The sequence below is a fragment of the Cavia porcellus genome, unplaced genomic scaffold (genome assembly GCF_034190915.1).
Source record: "Cavia porcellus strain 051 isolate PalLab524CR breed Dunkin Hartley unplaced genomic scaffold, mCavPor4.1 scaffold_24, whole genome shotgun sequence".
NCBI classification, from domain to species: domain Eukaryota; kingdom Metazoa; phylum Chordata; class Mammalia; order Rodentia; family Caviidae; genus Cavia; species Cavia porcellus.
The window spans coordinates 48,165,428-48,190,467 of record NW_026947507.1 but is presented as its reverse complement, the minus strand read 5'-3'; the positions used below and the strand labels follow the sequence as shown (position 1 = coordinate 48,190,467).

At 38.9% G+C, this 25,040-nt stretch overlaps 1 protein-coding gene across 9 annotated transcripts in view; it reads left to right on the top strand.

Annotated features, from left to right (window-relative positions):
• Dlgap2 (DLG associated protein 2) overlaps window positions 1-25,040 on the top strand; it is a 531,604-nt gene that overhangs the window by 88,216 nt on the left and 418,348 nt on the right. The gene's annotated exons all lie outside the window — the stretch shown is intronic.

Below are 25,040 nucleotides of genomic sequence, written 5' to 3'. Positions count from 1 at the left end.
AATTTGTAATAGCCACATCTTGGAAACAACTTAAGTGTCCATCAACTAACTAAGGAATGGGTAAAAAAGTTGTGATATTTTTATACAATGGAGTACTACTCAGCTATGAAGAAGGATCACAATGAGATATTTATAAATAAATGGGCGCAGCTTGAGACCATACTCATAAGTGAAATAAATCAAACTCACCTGTATGAATACTGAATAGTTTCCCTAGTGTAAGAAAGGATATGAATACATAAAAGTATGTGGTAATCATGATTCCCCATTATATTGCTTTGAAGCCTTATAATGTTTCATTCATTAATTGCAATGGTTTTATTCTGGGTTATTTGATTTTATTGTCTGTGATGGTATGAACAGCTATTTTGAAAAAAAAACAGACATCATAATAGTTAGTGCTGATTTAATATCTTGTTTTGAAGTCCCATCAAGCTGTTGTTCTTCCGTCTCTGTTGGTTTTATGATGTTGTATCTTACTGGATTTTATTATATGTGATAGTATAAACAAAATTTTTTATAGGCAAAGAGACAATTTTGAAACCATTGTTCATTTTATGTTAGCTGGTTCTAAATACCCTGTAATACTTTCATTCTCTTGAATGGTTTCACACTGTCTTGATATGTTTGATGCTATTATTTCAAGGAAAGAGACACTATGGTAACTACTATCATGTCAGGTTATCTTGTGGTGAAACACTATGTTGCTTAAATTGTTCTGTTCTGACCTGTATTCTTATGTTGTTATGTCCTCTTTTATCTCAATCTCCCCCCTTTTTTTAAATTTTATTTTTTAATTAAGGGAAAATAAATAAAAAAGCAGGATATATTATAGTAATTTTTTTGATTTCCTATTAACTTGATTTGAAGCCCTGTATTGCTCTCACCATCTTGTTTTGACTGATTTTACTGTATTCTGTTTTGCTTGATAGTATCAAGTTTGATGGTATAGGCAACTACTTTGAAGGCAATAAGATTCACTATGATGCCCATTCTGGTTTGACTATTATCTTCTTTTGAAGTCCTGTAAGGTCTCCAATGTTTCAGTTTTATTGGTTTTGTTCTGTACTGATTTGTTCAATTTTATTATACCTGATGATATAGGCAATTGTTTTAAGATAGCAAGAGGCATTATGGTAACCATTGTTGATCGCCTTGTATCCTGTTTTTACATTATGTACTATGTTCATCTTTTTGTTTTGACTGACTCCATTTTGTTTTGTCATATTTGGTTTTATTCTCGTCAAAAAAAAGTAATAAAAACTGTGGGAGTAATAAAAAATAGATTAGGTAAAAATGCTTCTGTTTTCTGGAGAAAATACTAGTTTTCCAAGTATTTGCTGCATGTGACTGGAATCCCACCATACTTTCTCACCTAGCTTTCTTTGTGTATGTATCAGTTCTATGTGCCTGGGATGGAACTATGTTGTGGCCAAGCCTTGTTCTTGGAAATCCCATTGTGAGAGCTGTAGTTTATTTCTCCAATCTCATCTCCATGGACATTCTGAGTGTTCCCAGCTGTTGAGTGTTGTGGCACTGCTGTGGTCGCTCTTGCCATGTCTTCTGTCGCAGATTTGTGAAGTCCTGTGTGCCCTTGTCACAGGAATCCTGTGCAGCCTGAGCAGCTGGTGTAACGGCCCCACGAGGTCACAGGGCCTGTGTTCTCATCCTTGCTGACCCTTGACATAAACAGATTTAAGTGCTGTGCCAGTCTTTCTGATGCAAAGAAATAGCTCTTCTAATTTATATTCTGTCAGTGGACACACCCATGTACGTTGTGTGTTGGCCAGATCCATTTCCTATCGTGATGAGTGCTTATTAAAAATTGTTGTCGCTTTTTTTCTTTCTTGGGATCGAACTCATGACTGCATACTTGTAAGACATCTGCTTTTAACAAACACTTATGAGAGGAGGAGCTGGGCGGATCCGGAGTCCCTGCAGAAGCCCGTTCCTTTGTCTGAAGGACTGAATACTTCTGCTAGCAGAGAGGCATCGCAGCTTCCTGAGGCACCTCAGCCTGTGGTGAGTGCCCAGCACAGTCTGCCCAAATCTCAGACTGTTCCGGACCCCCCAGGCTTCTGGGTGCAGAGAAGTGGAACAGTGGGTTAGAGGCCACTACAGCTGCCTCCCCATCCCCCCCCCCACACTTGGAAGTCTGCTGAGCTCCTGACGGATGGGCGGGCCTACACTAACCCCCGAGCCCAGCTGCGCCTAGCCATCTGCCTGCAGAGGAGGAGCTGGGCGGATCTGGAGTGCCTGCAGAAGTCCCTTCCTTTGCCTAGAGGACTGTGGATATCTCTGCAAGCAGGGAGGGATCACAGGCTCCTGAGGCACTGTGGCCTGTGGAGAGCACCCTAACCCGGCTGCAATTGAAGAGCTGTGGATCTTCCAAGGGGCAGGTGGGCGCACAGTGTCCCTGAGGCCCAGCTTGTCTGGAACTGCGGAGTTCTGAGCAGGCAGAGGAGGGACACTGGTTCTGCAGGCCCAATGGCTTGGGGTAGTGCGGTGTCAGAGGCTCAGTAGCTCCAAGCATAGAAGGGGATTTTCAACAGATCCTGAGGAAGCTTTCAAATAACACTTGAAACACAGAAATATACAAAATGACAAAACGAAAGACCAAATTACAACCTCAAACCTCCAGCCCATCTCAGGAAACCCTAGGAGCAATGTATATAGAAGAAAATATATCCCATCCACCTCATATATCGGACATAATAGCTACTGAAGTTGACAAACAACTCCAGGAAGCTTTAAAGAAATTCAAACTCGAAATAATCTCCCAGATAAAAGAAGAAATGATAAAAGAAATGAAAGAGATTCTAAATATATCTAAAGAAAACACAGATAAAAAATTGGAGGAACTAAACAAAAAGATAGAATCCCTAGACGAGCAATATAAGAAACAAACAGAATACATAATGCAGATGCACAGAGATATACAGGAAATAAAAAACTCCACTGAAAGTTGTAAAAACCGCCTTAATGAAAGTGAAGATAGAATTTCAGACCTTGAAGACATGATTGCAGCTAGTGAACAGGAAAGGAAAGATCTTTTGAAAATAACAAGGAATCAGGAAACAACAATTCAACAACTGCAAGACGATGCAAAGAAGAATAACATAAGAATGATAGGGATTAATGAAAGAGAGGGAGACAACATAAAGGATGTCAAGCGGATATTTAGAGAAGTAATAGCTGAAAATTTCCCAAGCATGAGATCAGAAACTGACATCAAGATCAGTGAAGCATATAGAACTCCAAACACTCATAACCAAAATAAAACTACACCCAGACATATAATAATCACCATCCCAGAAATCCAACACAAGAATAGATTACTAAAAGCTGTCAGAGAGAAAAGACAGATCACTTATAAAGGAAAACCTATCAGAATCACAGCAGACTTCTCAGCACAAACGATAAAGTCAAGAAGAGCATGGAGTGAAATATTCCAGATCCTAAAGCAAAATGATTTCCAACCAAGACTGATATATCCTGCAAAACTATCATTCAAAATAGATGGTGCAATACGATACTTCCATGACAAAGAACAGCTGAAGAACTTCATGAACACCAAACCGACCCTGCAAAAAATATTGAAAGACAGTTTAGATACACAAAGGAAAAAACCACTAAGCAAAGCAAATAATTAAACAGAACAGAAAGATAAAGATGCAACAGCAGAGAGATAACATTCCTACAATTAACCAGCATTTAACAGTAATAACCATTAATGTAAATGGTCTCAATGCACCAATCAAAAGAAACAGACTAGCAGAATGGATCAAGAAACAAAATCCAACCATATGCTGTTTACAGGAAACCCATCTAACCCAGAAGGATACTCACAGACTGAAAGTCAAAGGATGGAAAACAATTCTTCATGCAGCAGGAATCCAGAAAAAGGCAGGAGTAGCCATTCTGTTTGCAGACAACGTGAACTTTAAACCAACAATGACCATAAAGGACAAAGAAGGTCACTACATACTTGTAAGGGGAAAACTCCAAGAGGAAGAGATAACTATCTTAAATATATACGCACCAAACTCCAGAGCACCAAGTTATATAAAACAATTATTAACAGAAATGAAAACTCAAATTATCAGTAACACAATTGTAACAGGAGACCTTAATACGCCATTGACACCAAGGGACAGATCAACCAGACAGAAAATGAGCAAAGAAATAACAGAACTGAATCATACCTGTGAACAAATGGGTTTGATAGACATATACAGGATGTTCCACCCAACAACATCAGAATACACATTCTTCTCAGCAGTACATGGGTCATTTTCTAAAATAGACCATATATTAGCTCACAGAACATATTTAAACAAGTGCAAAAGAGCTGAAATCATCCCTTGCATGTTATCGGATCATAGCGCTCTGAAATTAGAAATTAATGATAAAAGATACTGCAAAAATCCCACAAACACATGGAAACTGAATAACACACTCTTGAGTAATCAGTGGGTCACAGAGGAAATTAAAGAAGAAATCAAACAATACCTAAAAGAAAATGAAAATACAGATACAACTTACCGGAACCTGTGGGATGCAATGAAAGCCGTCCTGAGAGGAAAATTTATTGCACTGAGTTCCCACATCAGGAAAACAGAACGAATACAAATAAATAACTTGATGCTACACCTCAAACAGCTAGAAAAAGAAGAGCAAGTCAAGCCCAAAGCCAAAAGAAGAGAGGAAATTATAAAAATCAGAGCAGAAATCAATGCAATAGAGACTAAGAAAACAATCCAAAGAATCAACAAATCAAAGAGTTGGTTCTTTGAAAGAATAAATAAAATCGATAAGCCCCTAGCCAACCTTATTAAAAAAAGGGAAGAAAAAGCTCAAATTCATGCAATAAGAAATGAAAAAGGAGAAATCACTACAGACCCAATAGAAATACAGAAGATCATCAACACCTACTTCGAAAACCTCTACTCTCAAAAGTTTGATAACACAGAAGAAATAGACAGATTCTTAGAAGCATATGAATTGCCAAAGCTAGATCAAGAGGATGTAAAACTGTTGAATAACCCAATCTCTGTTACTGAAATTGAAAATGTAATTAAGTCCTTACCCACCAAGAAGAGCCCAGGCCCAGATGGATTCACTGCAGAATTCTACAAGAAATACAAAGAAGACCTAATGCCGACACTCTTCAAACTGTTCAATGAAATTGAAAGGGAAGCAATCCTTCCTAAGTCGTTCCTGGAAGCAAATATTACTCTAGTACCAAAACCTGAGAAAGACCCAACTAAAAAAGAGAACTATAGACCGATCTCCCTAATGAACACAGATGCAAAAATCCTCAATAAAATATTGGCAAATAGGATCCAGCAAATCATCAAGAAGATTATACACCATGACCAAGTGGGATTCATCCCAGGAATGCAAGGATGGTTCAACATACGCAAATCAATAAATGTAATCCACCATATCAATAAAGCCAAAAATAAGAATCACATGATCATTTCTATAGATGCAGAAAAAGCCTTCGATAAGGTCCAACATTTATTCATGATAAAAACTCTACAGAAAATTGGAATAGATGGTCTTTACCTCAATATAATAAAGGCCATTTATGACAAACCAACAGCCAGCATCATTCTAAATGGCCAAAAATTGAAAGCCTTTACTTTAAAATCAGGCACAAGACAAGGATGTCCTTTATCACCACTCCTATTTAATATAGTACTGGAAGTACTAGCCAGAGCAATTAGGCAAGAAAGAGAAATAAAAGGGGTAAAGATAGGAAAAGAAGAAGTTAAGTTATCATTGTTTGCAGATGACATGATACTCTACATAGAAGACCCCCTAAACTCCATTGAAATACTCTTAGATACAATAAATAAATTCAGTAATGTGGCTGGATACAAAATCAATACTCAGAAATCAATAGCATTCCTATACACGAACAACAAAATTACAGAGAGGGAAATAAGAGAAACTGGACTATTCACATTAGCAAGCAAAAAAATGAAATATTTAGGAATTACTCTTACGAAAGAAGTGAAAGACTTATACAGTGAAAACTATAATACACTGAAAAAGGAAATTGAAGATGATCTCAGAAAATGGAAAGACATCCCTTGCTCATGGATAGGAAGAACAAACATTGTGAAGATGGCCATTCTCCCAAAACTCTTATACAGATTCAATGCAATCCCAATAGAAATACCATCAACATACCTTATAGATCTAGAGAAATCACTCCTAAATTTCATCTGGAACCAGAAGAGACCTAGAATTGCAAAGGCAATTCTAAGCAGCAAAGGCAAAGCAGGAGGCATCACAATCCCTGACTTGAAATTATACTACAAAGCAACAGTAGTAAAATCAACATGGTATTGGAATCAAAATAGAGGCGAAGATCAATGGAATAGATTAGAAGATACAACCACAACTACAAACACACTCAACCACCTTATCTTTGATAAAGGAGCCAAGCAGGTTCACTGGAAGAACGATAGTCTCTTTAATAAATGGTGCTGGAAAAACTGGCTCTCCATTTGCCGAAAACTAAAGCTAGACCCATGTCTATCACCATGTACTAAATTAAAATCTAAATGGGTCAAAGATCTGAATATTAAAACAGAAACACTAAATCTATTGGAAGACAAAGTGGGTAGAAACCTTGGAGACATAGGAATAGGTAGAGAATTCATGAACAGGACTCAAACCGCACGGGAAACACTTCCCAGAATCAATAACTGGGACCACATCTTATTAAAAAGTTTCTGCATGTCAAAAGAAATCTCCAGCATAGTGAAAAGAAAACCCACAAACTGGGAAAAGATTTTAGTGAACTCTCTCTCAGACAAGGGACTCTTGTCTAAAACATATAAAGAATTAAAAAAACTCAGACCTCCAAAATTCAAAGATCCAATCCAAAAATGGGCATCTGAGATGAATACGCAATTCTCAGATGAAGAAATGCAAATGGCAAATAAATATATGAAAACATGCTCATCATCATTGGTCATCAGAGAAATGCAAATTAAAACCACACTGAGATTCCATCTCACTCCTGAAAGAATGGCCAGGATCAAGAAAACCAACAACAACAAATGCTGGAGAGGATGTGGGGAAAAAGGAACTCTCCTGCACTGTTGGTGGGAGTGTAGACTGGTACAGCCTTTGTGGAGGTCTGTCTGGAGGTTTCTCAAAAAGTTGGGATTGGAAATCCCATTTATTCCAGCTATTCCACTTCTAGGCATATTCCCAGAAGAACTGAAAGCATCATACCACAGTGATTTATGTGCACCTATGTTTATAGCAGCACAATTTGTAATCGCCAGATCTTGGAAACAACCCAAGTGTCCATCAACTGAGGAATGGATAAAAAAGTTGTGGTATTTCTATACAATGGAATATTATTCAGCTATAAAGAAGGATCACATTGAGTTATTTATCAATAAATGGGCGCAGCTTGAGACCATACTCATAAGTGAAATAAATCAATCTCGCATGTATGAATACCGAATAGTTTCCCTAATGTAAGTAATGATTCAAATATATGAAAATATGTGGCAATCATGATTCCCCATTATGTGGCCTTGAAGCCTTATAAAATTTTCACTTATTAATTAGAAAGGCTTTATTCCGGGCTTCTTGATATGGAAATATTTGAAGCTATAGTATATGAAGTTTTATCCAAATATCTCAAGGAAAAAGACAGACACTATGGTAACTATTATTCTTTAAAAAAATTATTTAGTTATTTCTTATGTTTATTTTAATTAAGGGAAAAATTTAAAAAATTAGGATATATAATAGTAACTCTTTTCGATTTCCTATTAACTTGTTTTGAAGTCCTGTAATGCTCCCACGATCTTGTTTTGACTGATTAGACTCTGTTCCATTCTGTGGGATAGTATCAGGTCCGAGGGTATAGGCAACTACTTTGAAGGCAGTAAGATTCACTAAGATGCCCATTCTGGTTTGACTATTGTCTCCTTTGGAAGTCCTGTAATGTTTACAATGTCTAAGTTTTATTGGTCTTGTTCTCTACTGTTTTGTCCAACTTTATAATATCTAATGAGATAGACAAATCTTTTTAAGGAAACAAGAGACAACGTTGATAACTATTGTTAATAACCGTATACTCTGTTCTACATCATGTGCTAAGTCTATCCTTGGTTTTCACTGACAGCTTTGTTCTGCCATATTTGACTTTATTCTCCCCCCCCAAAAAAGTAATAAGAACTAAGGAGTAATAAAATCTAAAATGTGTAAATTTTGTTGTAAAAAGAGAGGAAGGGGAAAAAAGAGCTCTAACGGATATAACAGCAAGTGTGTATAGGGATGTTGAATAGCTGACTATATTAATGTTTTTGGATCATTGAACACAGCTGTTTGTAGTCTCTCTGTTTGAATGTCTACTTTGTATTCTTTGATACTGTGATTTGAGCAACTATTTCCAAGATGATAATATGTAATCTATTAACAGGTGATTTCTTACTGTTATGCTTTTTTTTGTAGTTCTGTATTATATGTAACCTTACACTGCTTTGTTTTGTTTTGTGTTTTTCTCTTTTTCCTCTTAAATAAAAAAAAAAAAATTGTTGTCTATTTCTCTACATGATTTTCCTTTTATTGATGATTTTTGGCATCCTTATGTTTTATATACAAGTCATGTATCATTTCTGTGAGTTATAGTTTGATGCTGGCTTCGTTTAGCTTGCACGATGCATTTGTGTCTCATTACATGTGCATTAGTGCTTACATATTAGTTATTTTAAAAATTTCTGAGTGACATTCCATTAGCATCTCACCAGCATCTCTCAGCTTGGGGTGAATGTCAGGAAGAGGACCTGCCAGCCTTCCCAGAAGTGGAACCCCAGCACACATCCATGTGGCCCTAAGACTGGCAGCAGGGCCGGGTGAGTGTCCATGTAACCATATGATCCCAAGACTGGCAGTGTCCACAACAGGCTGAGTGAGTGTGCAGTGGATTTTTGCCTCACATGGGCACTTCATTCATTCCTAGGAAAACAGCTGTGTTTTTAGCTTCCTGAGAAACCACTAGACTGCTTCCCCTGCGCCAACTGGGTCCTTGACAACGGAGCAAGAGGGTCCTGCAACTGCCTATAGACTCCAGCCTCCTGTGGTCCATCCTGTCCTGGCCTTCCCAAGGGGTGGCTTCATCTTCTCATTGCACTGTCCAGCACTGAAACTGGAGAAGTTGAGTGCCAGCCTGCTCACCATCCATCCTTACTTACAGTCCATGAATTGTCTGTTCAGTTCATCTCATTTTAAAACATTGAATTGTTTGTTTTTTGATGTTTGCTTTTGAGATCTCCTTGTGTATTCTAGATGCATGTTCTGTCCGAAGTGACATTTGAAAATATATTCTTATAGGTTGTGAGTTCTCTGTTCACTTTCATAATTGTGGCTTTTGAACAATAGAATATCTGAATTTTAATATGTGCAAATTATCCATATTTTGCACACTTTGTGCTTTTGGGGTTGTATCTGACAATTCTTTGGCTAGTACAAAGCCACAAAAACATTCTCCAGTGATTTCTTCTAAAAGTTTTACAGTTTTGGGTTTTATTTTGTCTGTGATATATTTTTAACTAATTTATGTGTGAGATAGGAAAATGGATTGAGGTTTATTTACTTATTTTTATTTGTTTTTAAATCCAGTTTTTTCAGAGTAGCTTTAGGTGAGCAACACAGTGGAAGGTGTAGAGGCTTCCTGTGTCACGCTGATTGTTCCCTGGGTGTGGGACCTCCCTTTATGTTGCATCCCTCATGGCACAATCATCACAGCTGATGAGCGTGTGTCCACACATTGTCATGCACAACCCTGCTATACAGGGGTCCACGCCTGGCATTGTGCATCCTGGGGTGCTGAACCGATGTGTAACAGCACACGTCCATTGTGAGAGTATCACACGAAGTATTCCATTGTCCTAAAAGTCCTCTGTGTGCCACATGACCATCCTTCCTTAAACCCTGACAGCCTCTGACCATGTACTCTGTAGTTCCAGTTTTTCCAGAAAGTGATTTAGCTGGAATCATACAGTGTGCAGCCTTTGAGACTGGTTTCTGTGTTTCTTTATGGCTTGGTAACTTTTGTTTTTATTGTTGAATACTATTCCATCTCTTAGATGCAGCCCAGTGTATCACTGTTTATGTACTGAGTGGCGCCTTGATTACTTTCAGGTTTGGGCAATTATGGCTAAAGCTACTGCTTACACCTGGGTGCAGACTGTTGCCTAAACTCAAGCTCTGGAGGTGGGTGGGTGGAATCCTGCGTATAAGGGAGGAAAAGCGGCTTGCTCCCACTTTTTTGCTGTTGCTACTTCTGCTGTCTTCTGCTGCCATGAACTGTTGCTCCTGTGCCATGCCACCCTGCTTTGGAGCCAGCTGATTGTGGACTGAAACCTCTATAGAATGTGAGCTAAATAAGCCTTTCCTTTCCTAATTTGGGGTGTCAGGTATTTTGTCTCAGCAACAAGAGAAAAGTAACTAAAATAGAATTTGGTACCAGAGAACTAGGGTCATTTCTGGGACTAAACCTGACCATGTGGTTCAAGAGCCTTTGGGAATGGCTTGTGGGAAGAGTTTGGGAAGGTTCAGAGGTGTTGCCTGAAAAAGTAGTGCTGGAAAGCTTTAGGCTGTATGATATTGGTCAGAGCTCAGAAGACCAGAATGCTGATAGAAATCCTGCTGGTAAAGACAAGGCTCAAGAGGTTTTTGCTGGGAATAAGAACTGCATTGGTTGTTGGATTCCAGACAATGTGTGTTATGACTTGACAGAAAGTCTGTCTGCATTTCGTTCCTGTCCAAACACTTTGCCTGTTTAAGGGCAGCAGACTAGTCTGGACGAAGAAATTTCAAGGCAGTTGAATGTTGAGGCCATGGAATGGCTATTGGTGGGGTCTTTTAATGAGATCTATGTTGAGAATCAAAAGCAAAGAGCCCAGCAGGATGATTAAAATATGAGTTTGACCAGAAAGGAAACTTTAGTAAAGCTGTGGGCCACAAAGATAGAGCTGAGGAGATCTTAGTTGTTGAGAAAGAACAAGAGAATATAAAAGATAACCTGATGACATCATAAGAAGCAGCAAGTCTCTATTCTTTGTAGTCTCAAACTGCAAAAACGGAAGACTTTGCTTTAAGAAAAAAAAAAAAAAACTGCAGAGCACCATGTTCCAGAATCCAACCCAAAATTGGATTCAGAGTGTCCAGTAATCCAGACACTTGACCCTATAGCCAAGGGAGAAGAAAGCCTGGCTACTGCTCCAGCTGGCAGCACACCTTGGCATCATCTGTGTGGTGCTTGGTATAGGCACATGCATAATGCAAGAGCTGTGGGGTCAGAAGGCTTTCACCCTGGTTTCAGAAGGCCTGGGAGGCTAGGCAGCATACTCCTGAGAAGGCAGTGTTTGAAGCTATGAGGATGAAGTCAAAGGTGCAGTGAAGACCCCAGAAGTTTGGAGATGCCAGGAACATGGGTCATCTGAGGAAATATGCAAGGGGGGAGCAAAGTAGACCTAAGGAAGAATCCATGGAAGCTACAACCACCAAAAGTGCCATAGGGGTGGAGCCACTCAAGCCCATTAAAGCTCAAAATTTGTCACAGATTGCTACAGATGCCATACATGGAACTACAGGACTTAATATGTACCCTGCTGGATTTTGAAATTGCCTTGGTCCAACTCCTTTATATCCCCTTGTTTGTAATTTTTGGAATGAAAATGTTTATCTTGCACCATTGAATGTAGGAAATGTTCAACTTTTCATTTGTACAGGGGCTTGCAGCTAAGAGTTTACCTTACATCTTGGAGGAGACTTAGGTCTTGGACTTTTCAGCAATGCTGAAACTGTTAAGATTTTGGTAACTCTTGCAGATGGATTAAATGCTTTTTGTGTAAAGGGATGTGCATGAGTCTTTGGGGGCAGGACTAAGGGCAGAATATTCTAATATAATACAATATTGATAGACTTAATACTTGGTTTTAAGCCTTGTTGAGCCATGTTATAATGGTCAAATTGTGAAATGTGACGAGTAAGCAAGCATGTCTTTGTATCTGGAAACCTTTTTAAAGAAATGTGTGTGGTTGTCAACTAACAAGGAGTGGATTGTAATGGTTGATACATTGTGTCAACCTGAGAAGTTTAGTTTAACTGAGCAACTCAACAGGATGCCAGGGTCCTCACTTTGTGAATACCCTCATCCTGTGGAAGAGAAAGGTATGGAGATGGTGTGAGTGCTACACCAGCCCTGGAGAGGGGGGTGAGTAGTAGCCTGAGTACAATACAAGGGAGGAACAGAGGCTTGCTCCCCACTTTTGCTCATGCTACTTCCACTGTCTTCTGCTGCCATGAACTGTTGTTCCTGTGCCAGGCCACCCTACTTTGGAGCCAGCTGGTTATGGACTGAAACCTCCACATACTGTGATCTAAATAAACCTTTCCTTCCTTAATTTTGGATGTCAGGTGTTTTGTCTCAGTAATGAGAGAAAAGTAACTAAGACACCTAGCTGAATGCAGTCCCTTTTGAAGATCCAGCTCCTCTGTTCTTTTCTCACTCTCACAGTGCTGCTGTCCTATTTTGTCCACTGATATGTCCTCGCTTTGTATGGTTCTGTCCTCTGCCACTTAGCTATAGATATTGTCCTTGCTTTGAGTTACATCAGGACATTTCCTGCTACACTGATTTTTCTCTTTTCCAGCATTCCAGTAGGGAATCCAGCCTGTGGCAGGAGGCACTGTGAAGCCAGTGGCTGGAACCAGCCCCCTGGGCCATCAGACTCTGAAGAGGTAGAGCACACTGACAGGGTGCACTGTCCTCCTTTGTTCTCTTGTGTGCCTATGCTTGGTCTTCTCTCCCCTGCCAAATTTGTAGAGCAACTTGCTAACCTCAGTAGGAACCACAACATGGCCTATGGTGCTTGCACATCCCAAGAATGTCAGGACCTCGATACAGGGTTGTGGGGAGTCCTCATTTGAGTGGATGAGGCTCTGGTTTTCCCAACAGGCTTTAGTTCACATGGCTTTATATCCTCCTCAGTGATGGGGAAGAGTGGTGGCAGGAAAGATAAATTAGTCAGATGATTAAACTTTTCACTTGTTGCTAAAAGTGAGAGGTTACATTGATGACTTTTTAAACTTGTAAGTTAATGTTTTTTTTAAGGGAAAAAAACCCCAATGATTTTTTTTTGTATCAGGGATTGAACTCATGACCTTGTCAGGCAAGCACTTATGCTGCTGAGCTAAATCCCTGGCCCCCAAACTCAACAAATTTTGTTTGAAGTTTTTTTGCTGTTTCAGAAAAAGTTTACATAAATATTTACCAAGAATTTTGGAACAGAGAAGTTTCTATTAAAACAATTTGACATGGTATCTACTGTGTGTTTTTGCATATAAAATTATCGTGTTGCTTTATGACCAGCTAAATGTTGGAATGCTTTATTTTACCTGTGGAATGAAATTAGATGCCAGCAGAAATAGCATAAGTAATATAGGGATTTCTGCATTTTATAGCTGTTTTAAATACTATGAGATTTTAAAAATTGTGAAATTATCAAACTAGTATTGAAAATGTACTATGGAGTGGTAATTTGCTCTGAAATGACTTAAAGATGAAGTCTTTTTTTTTTTTTAACTTAGTTAAAATGAATGTTTATGCCTAGGGATAAGTTCATGAAATTTGGTGGTATTTTTTTCTCATGCTATCACCTGGCATCTTTTGTTTTCACCCTTGAAACTACCGAGGTGTGTCACGTTGAGTCTGGCGAAGAGGCCGCTGCAGAGCTGCGCTGTTGAACAGTGTCGGTGCAGGTGAGAGATGAAGGATAGTGTCCACATTCCAGAGGAGTTTCCTCCATAAAACAGCACTTTTAAAAAGTATTGATTTCTTGTTTCTTTGTGCAGATGTTTGCATCTGAGCAGAGACTGATGAAAAAGCTTCTAAAAATGTTCTTCCTTTGTGTTTAAGCCCAAAGGTTTTCTACTTCCGTATTTCTGGGCCTTCCTATTTGTTTTTATTAATCTTTATACTTGCCCTTAATAAAATAGCTTCAATAGGTTAAAAATTGTCAGGAGGCTGCAGCTTCTCACTGAGGCAGGTATAAATGCGTTTATTAACAATAATCTGTGACCAAACCATGGAACTTAATTTCAAAGCCAGTCCACAGTGGCACTGTGGCCATCTCCTGCACTCCGTGGTGACTTGTTGAGCTGGGCATTTTACAGCAGCATTGGCTCTCTGATCCCATCCTGGTGAGGCCCTTCACAGTTAGGTTTGAGGCTGTGCTTGGGGCAGCACCCTGCACAAGTGCAAATCTTCCCGGGCCTTGGGTTCTCACATGGCCAGAGCTCTGGGATTTGCATGACTGGAGCACTGTGTAGGAGCCTCCCATCTTCCAAAGGAAGATGAGGCTTAGATTAGCTTCTCACAGTATCTCTAATATCAAGGCTTTGCTTATTTTGGTTGCTTTTTAGTGTTAATGATGATTAAAAAATAGATTAAAATTGTTAGCCACGATGATTTCTTCACATACTAAATCTGGTTTCAGTGTAGATTGTTGTTTCTAAATTAATGAAATAAACTCTGAAACGTTGATACCTGTGGACTTGTCATCATTTTATCTTTCTGCTTTAGATTCTGACAGCTTCCAGAGTTTTGTGGTTTTTTGTAGGAGCACAAAACCTAAAACTTCAAGCATGATGTTTGTTATATAAATTTCAAATATGCTGCTTAGAAAGTAGGATAGGGTTTTGGGATGACCACCCAGTCACCACACAAAAATCACTTCCATTAACCAACAGCTCCTGGCTCCCGACTCCATGACAGACTCAGAGGGAAACTCATTGCTCACTTGCTGAGACCACAAGTCACGGCTGGTGCACCCCTGCCCCTCCATGGGTCCACATTTCAGTTACTGGCTGTCCCTCTCTGATGCAGGAAGTGTTGGTCATGGGCCAGTGGTTTCATATGATGGTGGTGTGGGTTCTGGCCATGCTGCCCTCTATCCCACCTGCTTCAGGGCATGTACACATTGATTCAGGTCACTATCCCTCCTTTCTCATCATAGTCTTGCCTCTTGCCTGTCTGTCTCTTCCCTGTTGCCCTATATCTGCATCGTTTCCTTTTTTATATCATAGCAAAGGTGTACACATGATAAATGTTCTTTCCTTCACCTGCCACATGTATGGCTTGATGGGGCTGGAGGCACAGGGTGCCACACACCTGTCATAGGTAGCTGGCTATGCTAACCAGCAGTTGGTAAACAGAAGGTGGTCAGAGGCCATGCAGTAGGGAAATGTCTGAAGAAAGTGTGAAGATGGAGAGCTGCAAGACTGATGGACATCACCTTAGCTATGCCAGGGTGTTGACTGCCGACCCGAGTCTGAGAGCCAGGCATGCTCCTGTGATTCAGTGCCCCACAGAGGAGCTGCACTGCACAGGTCCTGAGGCTGATTGTGTAGGGAATGACACAGGGTGCCTGTGTCTCTGAAGAGGTCCAGGGCCTGAGAAAGCAGCAGTACACAGTTGTCCTGTCTCTCCTGGTGGCAGGCTGGGTCAGAACCTGGTTCCAGGGTCTCAGTGTCTTCCAGCAGTGGCTGTGCTCAGCTTGTCTGGAGATCCCTCTCACAACTCAGCTTTGCTATTGTGCCTTCACCCAGGGGTTTTACTGTTGGTGTGCCAACTTCTCTCTGCCCCCAGGTTCAGAAGGCCAAGACTGTACAGCCCTAGGTGTCAGTGCTGGGAGTGAATCTAGTAGTTTAGAAGGCTGTCACTGGCCGCATAGTGCAATGTCCCAGCATGTGCAGAGCTTCCTAGGAGAAGGCTTGCATCACCACCACCCACTAAGATGTAGGAAGTTCTTGCAGGGACACTCTGGGCTGTATGTGTGCAGCCACTGCATGGTCGTCTGTCATGGGAGAGTAACCTATTCTCCCTGCCCAATTGGGTAGACACGTTGGTTGTAGGGAGAACAGAGCTCTCTGGTACAAGCTGTGCTGCAGGAATTGGCCCATCCTTCCTTAGTCCCAGAACATTTTCCTAAGTGTAGTGGCTCTGGACGTGGAGTCCCAGGTCCCTTAGTGCAACACCTCAGGGAACCTGGGAAGTGACGATGTGGTCCTGCTTGGACCAGTGGAGCCAGGAACTTGGGGATTGAGGTCCCAAACCTGTGTCATAACAAGTACTTCAGGATTGTGATCCAAGTTTAGCCTTGACAGCCTGCAGACACTGCTGGGATTTGGGTCCTTCAGTGTGGATAATTCTGCTCTTGAGGAAAGTGTGTTTGGTCTTCTGTGACGTGTATACAGCATGCATCTCCACATAGCCCAGGCTGCCTTTGTTTCTAAGGAAGATTCTTTTGCTCTACATCTAGGTTTATACATCTTTTGTTGAATTTGTACCCCAAGAAGCACCTTACAGTTCAGCGCTTTTAAGTGAAATTTTTAAGACTCAGATAAAAACTGGGCATTGGTGGTGCACACCTGTAACCCCAGAAGTTTGGGAGGTTAAGGCAAGAGGATTGTAAGATTGTAACTTTGGAGAGGAGACAACATGGCTGAATCGAGGAGGAGCCTTGTTCAGAGCTACTCAGAGAAATTCAACTAAAACACATGTACTGGAAGAAAGGGGAGGGACATACATCCTGAAACTAAAATCAACCTGACATAAGAGACTCGGAGATCAAGCAAAACACAGATAAAAAACTTAATAAAATGGCCAGCCTTCCCACCCTCCTGCTAGTAGGTTGCCAGATTGGGACAACTGCCTGCCATACTTGGAATCTTAAAAGAAAAAGAAGACAAACAGGATATACTAAAATAATGTAGTTAAATCAAGCCATTCAAGACAGACTTAGGGTATAAGGTTCCCTTTCCTCTTCTGCCTTCCTCCAAACAAAAGTCACTATAGTCCAGCAGTAAATTCTGCAGACATGAACTTCTCCTTCCCTGATGATCAGCGAGTTTTCCTTTTCCTATTTTTTTTCTTTCTTCCCCTTCCTTTTGTGTAGCAGAGTTCTAACTGGAACTGCCAGGAAGTGGGCACTAAATGGAACAGATAATGCCTCCCCCATGACCTGTGGTTAGAAAGGCCCAGGGAATTAAACAGCCTTGCATCCTGGTCTGTGTAGTACTGGGAGCAGAAGGAGACTCCACAGAACCCGCCCATCTTACCTGAAGAAGTTACAGACTGAAGCAGAGGTGGGTGACAGTAGCAGTGGAACTTGTAAAGCAATGAACAGGAAGTTAGCATCCCATCTCTGGAGGAGAGTAAGAACTGGGACCGAGTAGCCTTAGAATGCGATAGCAGGAGCAGAGGACCAGACCACATCACAACATCCACCCCGTCCTGCAACAAATGACTGGAGAGAACAGATGCTACCTCGGGGAGAGGAACACCAAAGTCTGAGCAAGGACGAGGAGGAGCTGAAGAGGCATGGGCCTGGGATCAGCCTCCTGTCTCTGTCTGAAAACAGCACAGCCACTGGGAGACTCTGCCAAGGAAAACAGGGTAAGGAGTGTGACACCAGTAAGGGACATCAGAAAGTGCTGGCTGGGGACTCTGGCCCCAGGCTCCCACATCTGGAGGCCAAGATCAGCTTCAAATTCAGTACAAGCTCTACCACAGGCTTGTCAGTGTTACCCAAGTAGTTTTGGACTTTGGTGGACATCAGAAGGATTTTGTTTTATTTTTTCTTTTTCAGCTAGTTTTCTGTTCCTCTTACCTATATTTTTGTTCTAATCTATTCATCTTCTTTCCCCTTTTCCTCAGTTTACCTCTCTAGACTTATATATTTTCATATGAGTGAATAGTATCTCTAATTTTTCTGACCAACTTCAATAATTCCTTGCTTACTCCTTCATTCTTTTCTTCTGCTCTTTTCTCTAGTTTCCCAAAGCTTATGTGATCATCCTTCATCCTCTAACCTAGATTCTACCTTATTTCTTTTCATTTATCTCAGTTTCATCTACTATCCTTCTTAAATTTCCCCACCACAGGATAAAACACTCTAACAAGGGGAAACACTTTGCATACAAGTTCCCAATATAATAGGTTCTGTATAACAATATATTTATAATAGGTTCTGTATAACAGTATATTTATAATAGGTTCTGTATAACAGTATATTTATAATAGGTTCTGTATAACAGTATATTTATAATAGGTTCTGTATAACAGTATCTACTGTATAACAGATTTTGCATCTATGATTAAAGGAACAAAATGAATAATTACCACAGTTTGTCAGTTTCTAAACTTTGCTTGATGCAATGGTTAGTGCTAATTATATTAGTTTAGCTAGGATGTCATATCTGTTTTAGTCAATTGTTCTTACTTCTGTGAAAATACTAGGAAGTTCTGGGGTAATAACCTCGTCACAGCCCAGCACCAAAGGATTGGGGACTGAGCCAAATAGATAACCAAGAATTATTCCTAAATAATTGGAAATGTAGAATTTTGGGACAGATGCAAACCAAAAACATCCTACATACAGAACACATCCCTGAGGAACAAAACTTGCCTAGAGAGGCTATGATACTAGTGATAAAGTTACCTACTACAAAAATTACAAATATCAACACAGAAAACAAAAATAATCATTTGAAATAGAAAATGACAAAACATAGAAGCAAAATGCAACTTCAGAACTTGAGCCCATCCAGAACAAGTTCAGGAGGCAACAAGACAGAGGAAAATGGAAGACACACACACACTTGACATTTCTGAAATGATAGCAGCCAAAGAAATCAATCCATGAGGCTGTGGAGAAAATAAGATCAGAAATAATCTCTCAGGTAAAAAATGAAATGTCAACATTCATAAAAAAGTTGCTTAGCAAATCTAGAGCAGAGATAGATAAAAAGTAGATAATGCTAGGAAGAGGATGGAAACTGTGAATGAGCAATATAAGAGAGAAACAGAATGCACGAAGCAGGATAAAACAGATATCCAGGAAAGAAAAAATTCCATTGAAATCTGGCAAACCTTCTTGAATGAAACTGAAGACAGACTTTAACCTTGAAGACAGGATCACAGCTAGTGATCATGAAAGGAAAAATCTCTTGAAAATAACAAAAGATAGGGAAATAACAATTCAACAGCAGCAAGACTATTCAAAGAAAAATAATTGAATAATTTGTGTCAGTAAAAAAAGCAGAAATCAACACAAATGATATAAAAAAACTATTTGCAGAAGTAATAGCAGAAAATTTCCCAAGCATGGGAAAAGAATTTGACATACAGAGAGGCATATAAAACTCCACTTAGCTGTAGCCAAAATAAATCTACACCAGGCACATAAAAATCAAGATCCCATAAATTCTGTAAAAGAACATAATATTAAAAGCTATTAGAGAAATGAAACATCACCTATAAAGGAAAGCCCATCAGAATCATGAAAGACTTTTTATTACAAATCCTTAAAGTCAAGAAGATCACAGTGTGAAGTATTTCAAGTCCTAAAAGAAAACAACTTTCAGCCAAGATTGATGTACCCCACAAAACTATCTTTCAAAATTAATGGAAAAATGAAATACTTTCATGATGAATATCAACTGAAGAAATTCGTGAGCACCAAATCTACCCTATAAAGGATACTGAAAGATATTCTAGTTGGAGATAAAAGTGATCACAATTTCAAGAACAACACCAGAAAAAAAACCAAGCACTGCAAACAGTTAAATAGAGATGAAAAGTAGGCAACCAACAGCAGGGAAATAACATAAGACAAGCCAATACATATTAGTTATCACTGTCAATGTAAATAGCCTCGAAAGTTAAAAGATGTAGACTGGCAGAATGGATCAAGAAACAAGATCCAACAATATGCTATATACAAGAAATACATTTAACTCAAAAAGTAGCTCATAGACTAAAAGACAAAGGATGGAAAACAATCCAGGTAACAGGAACCCAGAAGAAAGCAGGGTTAGCTATTTTGTTTGTAAATAATGAGAACTTTAAAACAAGAGTGATCAAAAGAGATAAAGACGGTCACTGTATACTTTTTGGAAAAAAATGTGAAGAGAAGAAGGTAACAATCATAACTATGTGTCAACAAATACAAGAGCACCTAACTATGTAAGACAATATTGATAAACATGAAAAATCAAATTAACCATAACACAATTGTAATGGAATACCTTAAAATCCCATCACAAAAAGATATATCAACTAGACCAAAAAAAAAAAAAAAAAAGAAATATGAGAACTTAACCAAACCCATGAACAAATGGACTTAGTAGACATTTGCCGAGTATTCCACTCAACACCATCCCATGGGATATTTTCTAAAATAGATCATCTGCTAGCCCATAAACATGCGTAATTAAATGCGAAGAAACTGAAATTATCCCGTGTATGTTATCTGACCATACTGCAATGAAATTTGAAGGTTAAAGGCAAAAGAAACCACAAGAACCCCATAAACATATGGATATTAAATAACATGCTCCTGAACAACCAGTGGATCACAGATGAAATTAAAGAAATTAAATATTTAAAATTAAACAAAATTTTAGATACAACATACTGGAACATGTGGGACACAATGAAAACAGTACTAAGGGAAATATATAGCAGTGAATTCTCACATCAGGAAAATAGCACAAGCACAAATAACTAGTGTTGCTTCTCGAGCTTCTAGAAAAAGAAGAGCAAGTGACGCCCAAAGCCCATAGAAGGTAGGAAATTATAAAGATCAGACCAAAAATTAATATAGTTGAGACTTAAGAAAACAGTACAAATAAATAATGAATCGAAGAGTTGATTCTTTGAAAGAATAAATAAAATTGATAAATCTTTACCCAATCATATCAAAAAAGAAAAGATTCAAATTCATGCAATGAGGAATAAAAAACGTGAAATCACTACAAATTCTGTGAAAATTTAGAAGATCATCAATACCTACTTTGAAAACTTGTTCTCATAAGTTTGATAACAGAAGAAATGGACAGATTTCTAGATACATATGAATTACCAAAATTGAATCAAGAAGGTATAAAAATTCTGAAAAACCCAATATTGGTCAATGAAGTTGAAAATGTAATTAAAAACTTACCAACAAAGAAAAGCCAAAGTTCTGATGGTTTTGCTGCTGAATTCTACAAGACATTTAGCGAGGATTTAATACCAGTACTCCTCAAACTCCTTACTGAAATTGAAAGAGAAGCAGTACTCCCTAACTCATTCCTGGAAGCAAGTATTACCATGATACCTAAACCAGAGGAAGACCCAACCAGAGAAGAGCACTATAAGCCAATCTCCCTAACAAACATAAGTTCCTCAATATAATGCTATCAAAAAGAATGCAGCAAATCATCAAGAAGATTATACACCATGACCAAGTAGGATTCATCTCAGGAATGCAGGGAGTGTTCAACATATGCAAATCAATAAATGTAATATGCTATATCAGCAGAGCCAAAGGAAAAAGTCACATGCATGCAACACCATGCCCAGTTTACATGATCATCTCAATATATACACAAAAAACTTTTGACAAAGCTCAACATTCATTCATGATAGAAATCCTACAGAAAATTAGAACAGATGTTCTCTACCTCAATCTGATAAAAACTGTCTATAACAAACCAACAGCAAACATCATACTAAGTGGACAAAAACTGAAAGATCAGGAACAAGAATGTTCACTTTTATCACTCCTATTCAACATAGCTCTGAAAACACTAGCCAGAGAAATTAGTAATGAGAGAGAAAAGGAATAAGGATCAGAAAGGAAGAAGTTAAATTATCACTCACAGATGACATGATACTCTAAGTAGAAGACTGCAAAAAACCCCACCAAAAGACTTCTAGATTGAATAATCAAATTCATTAGCATAGCTGAATACAATGTCAACACTCAAAAATCAATAGCATTCCTGTACACGAATAACAAACTCACTGAGAGAGAAGTCAGAGAACACTCTTCGTAATAGCATCCCAAAAATGAAATACCTAGGAAATAATCTAACAAAGGAAGTAAAGGATATGTATATTGAAAATTACAGTTCTCTGAAAAAGATCAAAGAGGATGTCAAAAAATGAAACAATATCCCTTGCTTATGGATAGTAAGAACCAACATGGTGAAAATAGTCATACTCCCAAAACTGTTATATAGATTTAATGCAATCCCAATAAAAATACCATTTTTAAACCTCACAGAACTAGAGAAAACATTTCTAAAATTCATCTGGAAGCAGCAGAGACTTAGAATAGCAAAGGCAATCCTGGACAATAAAGGTAAGGCATGAGGCAATCACAATCCCTGAGTTGAAAGTATACTGAAAAGCTACTTTCATAAAATCAGCATGGCACTGGCAAAAAAACCAGACCTGAAGACCAGTAGAACATATTAGAAGATTCTGACCCAACTACAAAAACAGCCAACTTATCTTTGACAAAGGGGCCAAAGATGTTCTCTGAAAGAAAAGTAGCCTCTGTAATAAATGGTGTGGGAAAATTGATTCTCATCATATTGAAGACTAAAACTAGACCTATGTATATCACCATGCACTAAAGTCAAAATGAATCAAAGATCTAAATATTGAAATATAAACACTAAGTCTACTAGAAGAGGAACTAGGTAGAAATCTTGAAGTATGAACAGAACCCCAAGTGCATCAGAAATACTTTCAAAGAATCAACAACTGAGATCTCATGTTATTAAAAAGCTTTCTCACAGAAAAAAAATCAAGAGTGAAAAGACAACCCAAAGAGTGAGGGAAATTTGTAGCTAAATTATCTCTCAGACGAAAGACTTCTATCTAGAACATATAAAGAGCTGGAAAAAAATTCAGGACCCTCAAATTCAAGGACTGAACCCAAAAACGGGCATTGGAGATGAATACATACTTCCAATAAAGAAACACAAATGGCAGATAAATGAAGAAATGTTCAGCATCACTGGTCGTTCGAGAGATGCAAATCAAAACAACACTGAGAGTCCATCTCACCCCAGAAAGAATGGCTACCATTAATAAATCAACCAATGACAAATGCCGGAGGGGCTGTCGAGAAAAAGGAACACTTCTCTACTGTTGGTGGGAATGTAGGTTGCTACAACCACTGATGGAGACCGATGTGAAAGATTCATTAAAAAACTAGGATTAGAGATCCCATTCCACCCAGCTATTTCCCTTTTGAGTATCTTCCTAGATGGATTAACATCATACCACAGCGCTATATGTGCACCTGTGTTTATAGCAGCACAATTTATAATAGCTAAATCTTGGAAACAACCCAAATATCCATCAACTGAGGAGTGAACAAAAAAGATGTGGCATTTTTATGCAGTGGAGTACCTCTCAGACATAAAGAAGGATACTTTTATAGGTAAGTGAATACAATTTGAGACTATACTCACAAGTGAAATAAATCAGACTTCCATGTGTGAACATCATATTGCCTCCCTGGTGTGAGAAACTGAAAGAGTAAATAAGGTCTAAAATGTACAATAGATATTGTGGAATGGGAAGAAACTACTCAGAAGGAAAAAGGAGCTAGAATGAGTGAAAAGGGAAAGGAAAATAGGGAAAACAGAAAAAATGCAAATAAGTTATACTGTTAGTGTCTCTTAGTTCATTAAAAGGAAAAGCTCATGCTAAAATCGAATGGAGAAAGTTTTATGCTTGTATCTTGTACCCTGAGCAACTACTTTAAAGATAAAAATAAGTAATGTATTAACTATTGCTATTCTTCTATTATTTTGTTATCAAGTTTTGTTTTACCTTGTTTCCGTAAAAAAATTGCAACTTTAAGCCTCACTCAGGAAATTTAATGACTTAGGGGCATATTTTTCTCAAATTTAAAAAAAAGGCTGAGATACAGTTCAATGTGAAGGACCTGGGTTTAATTCCTAGTAACACTAGTAACACACACACACATAGGCACACACACACACAAGCATGCACAAACAACAGTCACAAGGCTTGTCTCCTTTCAGGGATGGTGTTCCTGAGCTTGTGTTGTCCAGCTGACTTTTTGTATTTCCCACCCTTGCAGTCTGGGCCTCTTTCAGCTTCTCACTAGATGGTCTTCATCTTCCATGTGGCTTGCTGAATTGCAGCAAAAATGTGGGAAAAAATATCCCTTTGTTTTCATTTAATTTTTGGTATGGCCTTGGTAGTCTAATGTGTTACACAATGGAAGACTTTTATTTTTTACCAGAAATAATGTTTTTTGTCTTTTTTTAAAGACAGGGTCTCTATGCAGTTTGGGCAGGCCTTGAAGCTCACTTTGTAGCCCAGGCTGGTCTCGGGCTGGGATTATAGGCTTTACCAAAATTTTTAGCCTGTGTTTGAAGTGCATATCAGCCCTGCCCACTTTGGGCAGATATCTGATCATGGTAGATACCCATCTTCATCTTCCAAGTATGTCCTTTTCCCCTACTATTTTTTCTTCATTTTACTCTTATTTTTATTAATTTATACTTGGGGGTTTGATATAAGAAAACCATACGAGATTTTACTTTGCATGTCTGACTATTTTCAATTAACATTATAGTCTCAAGTTCCACCCATTCTCCTGTAACTTGATTTCATTCTTCTTTGTGACTATTATGCACATATATGATATTTTCTTCATCCGTTCTTTTGTTGAAGGGCATCTAGGATGTTTTCAGAGCTCAGCTGTTGTGAATTGAGCTGCTGTAAACCTGAGCAGATTCCAAGAAGCTGTCATGAATGCAGTTGTTTTCCCAATTTCTTTCCCCGTGTGTCCATCATAGGTGTAGAAGAATGTTGCTGCTGTGATCCATCCTAATTAGTTTATGGGTAAGAGAAAGATTCCTGCCCTTTGCTCTGCTCTCGTGAGTGTCTGTGGATTCTTCCTGTCCTGGGACCCCACACTGCAGCCCCTCCTGTCCTGAATCGACCTGTTGCCCCAGACATTGCTTACAATCAAAGCTCATGTCCTCAGAACTGATGTGCAGAGGACCTGAGAACAAGAAAGCAAAGTATAAAAAGCATAATAAAAGACGATAGGAGGGAGTAAGGGCTAGTCCCCTCACAGGTGGGAAGGGGTCCAGGAGACAAGGGCGAGGAG